Raw genomic sequence first — 12,022 nt, forward strand, 5'->3', positions numbered from 1 at the left:
TGATCTATCCTGGAGAATGTTCCATGAGCACTTGAGAAAAATGTGTATTCTGTTGTTTTTGGATGGAATGTCCTATAAATATCAATTAAGTCCATCTTCTGTAATGTATCATTTAAAGCTTGTATTTCCTTATTTATAGCACCATTTTCAATGTATCTTCATCCCCCCCCGCCATGTTTTATTTGCCACATGAGCAGACACGTCTTTTATTCTTTGTCTCCTTGCCTATCATTATATTGCCCAGAGTGTGCTTATTAAACTTTTTTTTTTTAATTTATTTTTTTTTTTGGCTGTGTTGGGTCTTTGTTGCTGTGAGCAGGCTTTCTCTGGTTGAGGCGAGCGGGGGCTATTCTTCATTGCAGTGTGCGGGCTTCTCATTGCGGTGGCTTCTCTTGTTGAGCACAGGCTCTAGGTGCGCGGGCTTCAGTAGTTGCAGCACGTGGGCTCAGTAGTTGCAGCTCGTGGAATCTGGAGCACAGGCTCAGCAGTTGTGGCTCATGGGCTTAGTTGCTCCGCGGCATGTGGGATCTTCCCGGACCAAGGCTCCAACCCATGTCCCCTGCATTGGCAGGCGGATTCTTAACCACTGCGCCACCATGTGAAAGTCCCCTTATTAAACTTTTTAAATAAATTTGTCTTCATGACAAAAGCTAAGTACCCTATAATGTGCAATAACATAACAGCCCAAACCAAAGCTGTTCCCGAATTCCTCCCCCACATCCCTTGTGAAGATGTACTTCCCCAAATAGATTATAAACTGATAAGTATCCCTATACTTAGCTTTGCCAGGCACACAAAGGTTGCCTAGGCTCACATCAGGTGTGATTGGGGGTTGAAGATACAGCTTCATCTTACACTTCACTGCCTTTTGCTGCTTAAGCAAAGCTGGTGCACTGAAAGGAGAAGATAGACTAATAGATAGGAAGTGAGGATTTCCCTACCTGAAACTGTTTGAGAATAGCCAATAGGGCCATGTTTGGCCCCTTTTTGAGATATCGCACGCATTGTGTGTGTTTGTGTGGGGAGAAGGGTGGAGGGGGTGGGTAGGTGTGCTTGGGAGGATATGAATGGGTGGGTGGGTAAGTGGGGCAGGAATGAGGAGGACGATGACTTCTAGGGTCATACAAGGGTGGTCTGTTTTGAGGTAGTCCCCAAAGACACTTGATATAAGTAGATAAGGAGAACTTTGTGAGTAAAGAAGCAGGAAGCCTGAGAATATAAAAGATGTTCAAGAGTTGTATTAAGCAGGAGGAGCTGAACAGGAATGAGGGAAGGTCAATAACAGAATTGGAGCTGAACTTAATTATAAATGGGTCACATGTAGGTCTCAGGAATGCCATCTGCTGGGCACATGTTCACTTCTGGGGACACTTAAAGGCAACAAGTTACACTGCACGGTAGGGATGGCATGAGGAAAAGTAGAGAAATAGAAAGATTAAATCAGCTTGGCTGTGTTTTTTCGCAAAATAAATATAGGGATATATGGCCTGAAACATGGTTTGCGGACGGATCTAGGAAATCAGGATTTTTTATTTTTATAGTGATAACAGATAACTGTAGACAATTTGGGCCTAGAATTCAGGTCATTTCAGTTAAATTCAGTAAACACTGAGAGCTATTCTTTGCTGAGAGAAAAAATGAATACTCTGATTTGCCTTTCACAGAGCTTTTATTGTACTTGGAGGAATGAGAAAATAAAAGTCACTAAATGGTAAGATATTGTTTTGTCTTATTTTTTTTAAAATTTACATAACTGATTTTATCTGAGAGTCTGATTTGTATTTTATTACATAGACGAGAGATGATGGTTTGATGCTAATATTATTAGATAGCAGTAGCTTATAACATATATTTAGGATTTGCTTTTTCAAAAGTTTATTTTACCTACTCCATTTTCAGCTCACTCTATTTCTTCTTCTACTGATATTGAACATGTTGAGTGTGAAAAATGAGGTTGGTAAACTTGAAAAAAGAAGTGTAATATTTTTAGAATGTCACTTTTTTGCTATAACAGTCTTATGTGTCCTTCATTAGAAGCCACATCACATCCTTTTTGGAAATATATAACTAATTAAAGTAAAACTAATAAATAAGCACAAGTGTTGGGATACAAAAGTTGACACTGTTTTACATTTAATTAATTGTATTCTCTAGAAAACATTATTCCTATTCTTAGAGGTATAGTTACTTTAAGAGGTCATCTAGTTTACCCCTTTTCATTTATAAAGAAGTATTAAATGACCTGCTCAGACTCACATAGGTCTGACTCAAATGAGATCAAGCTGGGACTGGAAGTTGGTGTTCTGCCTTACAATCCAGGTCTTTTCCACTATCCAAATCTACATATTGGTGTTTAAAAATAAAAACACCAACTTTGTTACAAGTAATGACCTTCCCATTGTTTTATTAAAATGTGCAGAAGCACTTTCAGTGCATTTTTATTCTTTATTTCACATTATTCTAGTGGAGCTACTAAGCGACTCAGGATTGCTTCCTAATTTAGTTAATATTTTCTTCAAGACTCTCTTATCTCTTAGGGGGCTATGAAGATAGACTAGCAAGCCATTATTCTTCCAGGGCAGAGGAAAACCTGAGGGAATGGGCAAGAGAGTGAGGGGAGAAGGGTTCTAAGGAAGGGATGGTCCAGAAGAGTGGTTCCCAAGGCTTTTAGGAAATTTCCACTGGTCTTTGACAAAATGAGAAAATAAGGATTATGCAGTGAGTTTTTCCACTCTCTTTTATTCTATAATCATATCTGTCCTACTCTTTCTAGTAACATTATTGAGAAAAAGTTGATAACCCTATATCAAGTCTCTCTCATATATATATATATATATATATATATATATATATATATATATATATATATATATTTTGTTTTGTTTTTTTCTGCTTTGTTTTTAGCTTTATGGGTCCATGAAGTCCAAAAGGTGTAGGAGATGCTCATCCAAAATCTATAGTGCTGTTCAGGGAGAAAAGCCCAGAGGAGGCCTCTTGTAATAGAACCACTGGGTGACATTTGGGGCTAGATGCCTGGAATGAAAGAGGTGTTAAGAGACAAGTGTGTTTTAAAGTGGAGGAGATGTCAGATTTGAGGATAGTGGGGAAATGGGGAAAATGAAGATGAAGACTGTTTATTTAGTTGGTTTTCTCAGGATTGGTGTTAAATAAGGTTTACATGTGAAGAACGTGCAGTGGACAATGACTTGGAAGAATGCTTATTTGGAATTCTTGCTGTCTGCACAGGATTCATGTGGTACTCTTACCCCAGTTATGGAATCACTGACTGTTTTTCCCTCAAAACGGGAATTTAAAATGCTGATTTTTAAAGTGCTTCGTGATCTTCAAGTATACCACTCTAAGCTTCAAAGATAGTTTCTTCACTTGGATACAGTCTTTGAAATGGGATTCCACTAAAGCTTTACAAAGTGGTAGTACAGCACCTAATGACAGCAATCTTGCCTTTTGTTCATGTTTTCAAAACCACCTGCATGTTATATTATACATGGTCTGTAATTATGAAGTGATTTGAAAAAATTATTTAATTTTTGGGAAAGTTGCCTTAACATGTTAGTGGGATAATGGCAACATTACCAGGATTAAAAAAATGAAACCCGCTTTCCAGATAATCTGACTTTATAGGAACATAAACGCATGCTGCTAAAGCAAAATGAAAAAACAAAACAAAAATAAAAACAATTCCCCCTCTCCCTCCACCAATAACATCCATAAATAATCCACCATAATAAGTGGATATGCTAGAGTGCATTGAGTCATAGCATCTGGAATCAAACATACAGAATAAAGCATACTAAAAACTATTTTTGATTTTTTTCTTCTCCATATCATATAAGCCCTAAATGTGTTTTCCTCTTGTAGAAGGAAGGGAAATAATTCAAAGAGTAGTTCTGTGTTTGGTTGGCTTTTTTGCTCATATATAAAAGCAGTATGGGAAAAATGGAAGCATTTAGCATTTACTTCTATTTGAAAAAGTTTGGTTAGAAAGATCCAGGTGATATAGATCATGTATATAAGACTTGTTTACTTGTTGTGTTGTTTTCTGAGAGCAAAGTACAGGTGAGCCTTGAACAACTTGAGGGTCAGGGGCATATATCCCTCCTCTCGACCCCGCCTTTGCCTCCCACCAATTGAAATTCCACTTTTAACTTTACAGTTGGCCTTCCATGTGCATGGTACTGTATCCGTGGATTCAACCAACTGAGTATTGTGTAGTACTGTGGTATGTATTTAGTGAAAATAATCCAGGTATAAGTGGACCCACGTAGTTCAAACCCATGTTCAAGTGTAGTGTCAACTGTACAACTATTTAAACATAGAGTATTACTCTGATTTGTTACATTAGTTTCAAATTGACTTTCAGAGAATATTTTCTTTGAAAAATTTTATGTTTATAAACTTTTTTCTAGTGATCAAAATAGTATAGGCATTGCAGAACATTTAGAAAGCCTAGAAATATATAAAGAAATAGAAAAAAATGTCACCTATAATTCACTACCCAGAGATGCCCTGTTAAAATCTCAGCATTTTTTACTTCTGATTTTTTTTCTATTTTATTTTTTCCTTATATTTTTGAGATCATACCAGATATTTTAACATTCTGCTTTTTCAACATAACATGTATAGAGTATTTTTAAAATATTATTTTAACTTTATAAGTGTAATTATTGATGACTGCATGGTATATCATCTGACTTGGCCGTAATAAATCTAACTATTTCTCTGTAGCTGGACATTCAAGTTGTTTGCATAAATATTCAATCTTTAAATTAAGGGAAGTTTGTTTTCTTGAGGTTTTTCTCTTCAACTGAGTTAGCTTATTGAAGAGATTCTTCTTAGGATTAGGTTTTCCTTTTCTTCTCCCATCCCCTCAATTACATGCTGGCTAATTCCTGGAATTTTCCCCTCCCTATTCTTTGTAATCTGAAAAACTCCTTGTTCTCTATGACTGGTCTGGCAGCTTCAGCTTAGTTGTGATGGATGTATTGTGATTGTAAAATGTAAGTACATATGGCTCCTTTTGTTAAGTTACCCTGAACCTTAACAGGAGGTCCTTATGCAATTTGAGAGTCATAAATATACTTTAGAAAATGTATGCAAAGATGCTAAATAGAATGTAAGGAATGAAATACTACTCGTTCACTATAGTTTTTTCACTAGTTAAGTTTTTTCTAGTATGAAGCGTTTTACCTCAGTTGTATGCGAAATGAAGTGTTTTACTCCAGTATTAATACTGATGGTTGCATGAATTATTGATTTTTTTACTCATAATGTATTTTTTATTGATTTCAAGAGTACAGCAACAGTTTGTCAGTATTATATTATAAACATTCTTTTGGTTATATGGGTCCTATCTGAGTTTATTATTCTTTTCAATCATATTTTTCATTTTTTAGGAAAAGATGGATAGTGTTGTAGACAAGATTATTGAGCAAAATGCTTGGTCCTTAGATCCCTTGATAAGGTTATGTGGATTTTTCCCTGCTTTAAGATCTTTTTATTCATGTTGGAAAAAGTACTACTCTGTGCAAAAGTAGATTGCTATTCAAAATAATATATATTACTTCGGGAAACTTTCTTCAACATCCCTTTTCCTAGCCTTATGATAAACTTTATTACACAGGCTTATTTTGAAAATAAATTAATTAAATGTTAAGACTATTTCTGGAAATAGTCACAATATATGATAATAAACTAGTTTACATTTTTATTTAACAAGATGCTTTTTGATAGCATTAGACTTTCTATACCACAACTCCCTCATGTACTTTGAAGAACTTCTAAGAGGGACTTCCCTGGCAGTCCAGTGGTTAGGACTGCACACTTCCATTTCAGGGCGCATGGGTTCGATCCCTGGGGGGGGGGGGGGGGGGGGGGAAAACTTCTAAGACAATAACTGTGTGTGTGAGTTATTGTCCTTCTAATATCTATATGTTAAAATTACTTTAAAGAATAAATAGCTTATCTGGCATTATAGTTATGAATTTTATATCTCATTAAAAGAATAATTTGAAATGGATATAATGAATTGTGTGTTCTATGGTTGTATTCCATTTAGACTATTTTAGGAATTCATCATGTAACAAGGCATGATTTATTGTTTCTCAGGGTTTTATTGTTAAAGCATCTTTAATTTTTAATATTCTATTCATTTAATACCATTGTTTTACATGGAAGGCATGAGAAAAATATTAGTTTGCCCATAGAAACACCTTGATTTTTGTTTTTAAATATTTTTTCTTTAAATATTTCCTCTTAAATGTTGTTCCTTACTTCCATAAAGGAATGATTATTAGAGCATGTATCCTTGACTTGTGGAAAATTCTTCAGAACTCAACACAAAGACAGCACTATATTTCCAAATGGAAATCAAATCAGAATATATAATCATTTTATTTTCACACATTTACTGAAATCAGAAGGAAAATTTCCTCTCTGTATGATTTTTTGGGCTATTTTAATAATGGAGCAGTTCTTAAAATATTTAACAAATATTTTTTGAGGATACCATGGACTTTTAAAAAATATTTTTTAGGAATAAAAATATAGAAGTACTATGAAAACCAATGAAAAGTTGCTAAGATGAAACAGAAAAATCTTCAGTAATGTAGAAATCTCTTTAAAATGGCTGGTGCTCTGAAAAATAAAGATAAATCTGGGTTCAAAATTGACAAGATTGAGATAGTTTAGAGAATTAAGTCAGTTGTTGGTAGAGAGGTGAGTGTCAGTGTATGTGCATCTTTGAATTAGGAGACAATTGCTTTCACTATGCTCTTGAAGTGAAAGTAAGGAAAGGTGAAGGGACCATTTAGAACAAGTATTAATACACCACAAAGTTAGTTAAAACAAGTCAATTCATATTGCAGAGTTAGAATAGGGAAGGGTCCCACAAAATTGAGGTTTATTTGTTTTCTTTTTAATTGATTGACTGGTAACGTAGAGGTGCTAGTAGATTCTGGTTTATAAACATGGTAATTCAGTTATCCCATTTGCTTCATTGTCAGTGTTCTGTCATATTACAAAGCTACTGTGAACAGTCTATATATTTCTGGGCTTTAATTAGCCCTGGAAACATGCAGAGTTTAAAAGTAAAAGTAATTGCTCAGCCTCTGATAACTTGTGCACAGTGAATCACCTTCTTTAGAAGAATGCTACATAAAACAAACAATTGTACAGAAGAGACAATTAGGAAAATATGGTTTTGTTGCTGGGTCTGCAAGGAGGAATTTGCAGATTTTGTGAGATCCTGCAGAGAGTCAGTGAAATCTGCATTATAGCACATAATCTCCTGTGGGGAAGAACCTGAAGGGCTGCTTAGAGGTCTCAACTATCTCTGCTCTGTATGCTTTTGTCCTACTATGTAAAAAGCCTTCCATTTGCTGGAAACTGTAACAGTGTTGGAACATTGAGAGAAAAGGATTAAAGAATAATGAAAAATTTCAGCTATCTGAGAAGGACCTTTATAGGTAAGCTTGACAGGAAGCCTGGGAGTCAAGTTGAAGGGTGATTAGATAAGCTGATATGATTTTACATACACTCTTTTATTTTGAGAAATAGCTATCATATTCAAAGGGGAGAAAGCCAACCTTTGAGTGAAGAATACCTGATACCTGATATGTAGGTATATGTAGGTATATCTGAAGTTCTTTTTGTGAGAATCCTAAAAACTAAATTTAATGCTATACACTAATGATTAATTATCTTCCAATTTTTTTCTTTTTGTAGTCAGATTTTGAAAATTACTCTCTCAGGTGCCTTTTTAAAAAGAAGTAGAAGTTTCTGAAGAATGCAAAGTTGAGAAAGAAATAAATTTAAAAGTAATCACTAGAGGTTAGAAGGCATATTTGGAAAGTAGGATGCTGATATATGTATTGGTGGGAAAAAATAAGGAATTCCAGAAAACCTCATATTTCTGAGCTATAATATTTCTTGGTTTTAACCTTTATTATTTTCTTGATTTATATCTTATTGTTTTTAGTTTGTAGGCTTATTCCACAAACTAATGTTCAAGTTTTTAAAAAGTGTTTTATATTTAAAGAAATAATATTTATGAGATTGTAGTATCTTATTCTAACCTATATCTGTAACAATTTTTAGTTTAAAGTTACATAATAACAGGTTTCATAGTACAAAACTTCATATGTTAAACTCTAAAATGATCATTTTAAAGTTGGTTGTTAGTTTCATTTCTTTTTTTGTATAATTTTGCCTTAGTTTCTTATATTATTGTAATTTCTGGCACTTTTTTTTGGGGGGGTTGTCATCAGTGAGCCATTTACATTGTCTTAAATAAGATAGAAGCTTATTTCTCCTTCACATAAAAATGGTAGGATAGTTTGTAAGCTTCAAACAGTTTTTTAAAATGAATAAAATTGTTACAATTATGTTTTCACTTGACAGAATTTGTCTAATATAACAGCTAGTTACTCCAGAATTTTAAGGCATTAAAGTGAGTTAAAACAAATAAAATGTTTGATTTTGACAAATTCCAAGTGAATGTTGTTAGATTAATTATAGATTATTTTTCATTAGATTAAATATTTGTCATTTTTAGGTAGATAACACTTTAAGATATCCTATTCTATGATTCACTTTTCAGGTGAAAATGTAAATGAAATATCAAGGTGTTTGCCAGTATTTTCCTTCCTGTAATAATTAGAATAAATTCATGTAGAATAGAAAGGAATAAGTTAGTACATGCTGTTATTTTTAAGCATTTTACAGTCCTTATTGAGCAGATGGTTTATATATAAAGGCCTAACTAACTTCAATATCTTACTTCTGGAACAATGCTTTAATGATTAAAAGGCATTAATAATTTTAAAGTATATGTAATGTGAATTTTCATTACATTTCGAAATAAATTTTTTTGTCTTGAAACTCATTTTTAAACACAGTGAAAACTTTTTCTTGAAGGATCATTGTGTTAAAGAGATTATGTATAACTGTGTTTTTAAAAAATTGTTAAAAAAATTGATAATAAAGTAATTTTGACACAATTGAACTGAAGAATGTTTATCTTTATATATCAACACAATTAGTGACATTTGCTAGTGATCTTTTCCCAAATAGGAACTGTGTTTTATTTACCTTTGTATCCCCAAATCCAGCACAAGTGTCTGTCTAGTACATATTCAATAATGTTTACTGGGTGAGTTTCAGTATCTTTTCTGCTAAATTCTTATTTGTCATTATTTAATCAAGCTAAGATACCATATTTGTTTTATAATTCACTGAAAGTTTAAATGTATTTAAATATTTCCAAATACAGTTGTTAATTATATTTGAATTACTGTGCTTTTCTGCTTGTGAGAAGTAATTGTTTGAATATAAAACAAGGTGTCTGAACTACAGTGTATTTTTCTTTCTAATGCTTTTGCAATAACATCAATTTTCTGAGCACAGAAAATATCTGTTTCTGATGTCATTCTTCTATTTTAGTCAGTTTTTTATTTTCTTTCTGTTTATTAATTTTTACTCATTTTTATTTCTTAGTTGTAGTCTTATATCCTGATGCCTAAACCTACACACACCTTTTTTCTTTTATTGTACTTAAAAAAGTTTTTACCTTTTCTTAATACCTCCCTTGGCCAATCTTTGTGTATGTGCATATGTTTGTGTATATCTGTTTGTGTGTGTATTTGAGAGACAAAGTTACTGTAACAAAGATATCCATTGGGTTAAAAAAGATAGAAGCTTATTTCTCCTTGACATAGCAATAGTAGGGTAGTCAAGGTTGTCAAAGTGGTTAGTTTCACAAGGTTACCAGTCCCAAGTTTGTTACATGTTTTTACTTTGTAGTCTAGGAGGAAGTTGTCCTTGTCTGGAAAGTTAGATCTGGGTCACTACCATTTCTGCATTCTAGTTTGAGAAATAGGAGAAAGCATAAGTAGAAGGCAAACAATTTCCTTTTAAGAAAGTGCCTGAAAATTTTCACGTTCCATTGGTTGGAACTTTGCCACATGGCTACACATGGCTGCAGGGAAGGCTGGGAAGTATAGTCTCTGTATGCTTGGCTACTGAGCTAAAACTCTGTTACTATGAAGCAAGGGAAAATGGATTTAGGTGACCACTACTAGTTGGCCATTGCATTCAACTTGTATCATGCTGGCTGGTAATTGTGTTTCATTTGTGCTATTAAGGAAAGGACCAAGGGAAGGATACAGTATTCCTATTTTTCTGGAATGTGTCTACTGTGACCTAGCAGCATGGTGTGTCAAGCATAATTAGTAGGACTCCCAATGAGAAAATCCTAGGAAGCAGTAGTGTTTAAAGCCATATGACCCCATGTAAGGACTGTCCCTTCAGGACCAACCTTAACAGAATTTGGGTTTGAGAGGTTTTATTAAGGGAGATTGGGTTTCACACACAGGATATCTGGGTGTCCATTGTTAAATACACTTCTTTAGGTTAGTGTTTTTGTGATAATTTGCTTCATTTCTTCACAGCACTTTGGTGAAGTCTTAATTCCCAGTGCTGCTTTTAGTATATTGTTCACTACAGTCTCTTAGCTTAATAAATGTTGGACCTATTAGAACATTTTTTTTTGAATTTTATTTTATTCACTTTTTTTATACAGCAGGTTCTTATTACTAATCCATTTTATACATATTAGTGTATATATGTCAATCCCAATATCCCAATTCATCACACCCCCCCCGCCCCACCACTTTCCCCCCTTGGTGTCCATACATTTGTTCTCTAAATTTGTGTCTCAATTTCTGCCATGCAAACTGGTTCATCTGTACCATTTTTCTAGGTTCAACATATATGCGTTAATATACCATATTTGTTTTTCTCTTTCTCACTTACTCTGTATGACAGTCTCTAGATACATCCACATCTCTACAAATGACCCTATTTCGTTCCTTTTTATGGCTGAGTAATATTCCATTGCATATATGTACCACTTCGTAATATTCCATTGTATATATGTACCACTTCTTCTTTATCCATTCATCTGTCGATGGGTATTTAGGTTACTTCCATGTCCTGGCTATTGTAAATAGTGCTGCAATGAACATTGGGGTGCATGTGTCTTTTTGAATTATGGTTTTCTCTGGGTATATGCCCAGTAGTGGGATTGCTGGGTCATATGGTAATTCTACTGTTAGTTTTTTAAGGGACCTCCATACTGTTCTCCATAGTTGCTGTATCAGTTTAAATTCCCACGAACAATGCAAGAGGGTTCCCTTTTCTCCACACCCTCTCCAGCATTTGTTGTTTGTAGATTTTCTGATGATGCCCATTCTAAACAGTGTGAGGTGATAGCTCATTTTAGTTTTGATTTGCATTTCTCTAATAATTAGTGATGTTGGGCAGCGTTTCATGTGCCTCGTGGCCATCTGTGTGTCTTCTTTGGAGAAATGTCTATTTAGGGCTTCTGCCCATTTTTGGATTGGGTTGTTTGTTTTTTTAATATTGAGCTGCATGAGCTGTTTATATATTTTGGAGATTAATCCTTTGTCCGTTGATTCATTTGCAAATGTTTTCTCCCATTCTAAGGGTTGTCTTTTCGTCTTGTTTGTAGTTTCCTTTGCTGTGCAAAAGATTTTGAGTTTCATTAGGTCCCATTTGTTTATTTTTATTTTTATTTCCATTACTCTGGGAGGTGGATCAAAAAAGATATTGCTGTGATTTATGTCAGAGTGTTCTTCCTATGTTTTCCTCTAAGAGTTTGATCGTGTCCAATCTTACATTTAGGTCTGTAATCCATTTTGAGTTTATTTTTGTATATGATGTTAGGGAGTGTTCTAATTTCATTCTTTTATAGGTAGCTGTCCAGTTCTCCCAGCACCACTTATTGAAGAGACTGTCTTTTCTCCATTTTTATCCTTGCCTCCTTTGTCATAGATTAGTTGACTGTAGGTGCATGGGTTTATCTCTGGGCTTTCTATCTTGTTCCATTGATCTATATTTCTGTTTTTGTGCCAGTACCATATTGTCTTGATTACTGTAGCTTTGTAGTATAGTCTGAAGTCAGGGAGTCTGATTCCTCCAGCTC

The 12,022-nt window shown here is 34.1% G+C and overlaps 1 protein-coding gene across 12 annotated transcripts in view; it reads left to right on the top strand.

The window, feature by feature from the left end:
* The window catches only part of NAALADL2 (N-acetylated alpha-linked acidic dipeptidase like 2), a 1,565,958-nt gene that overhangs the window by 15,541 nt on the left and 1,538,395 nt on the right, over positions 1–12,022 (top strand). For 6 of the 12 annotated variants that reach the window (XM_055083842.1, XM_055083845.1, XM_055083840.1 and 3 more), the window contains exon 2: positions 1,665–1,711. The exons of 5 other annotated variants lie outside the window; for them this stretch is intronic. The gene's annotated coding sequence lies outside the window, so the exon portion shown is untranslated. Of the gene's footprint in view, positions 1–1,664; positions 1,712–4,174; positions 4,241–12,022 lie in introns of all 12 variants that reach the window. One more of the 12 variants, XM_055083869.1, reaches the window with a different exon arrangement.

Source organism: Physeter macrocephalus, chromosome 1, assembly GCF_002837175.3.
Source record: "Physeter macrocephalus isolate SW-GA chromosome 1, ASM283717v5, whole genome shotgun sequence".
In the NCBI taxonomy this organism is placed as follows: Eukaryota; Metazoa; Chordata; class Mammalia; order Artiodactyla; family Physeteridae; genus Physeter; species Physeter macrocephalus.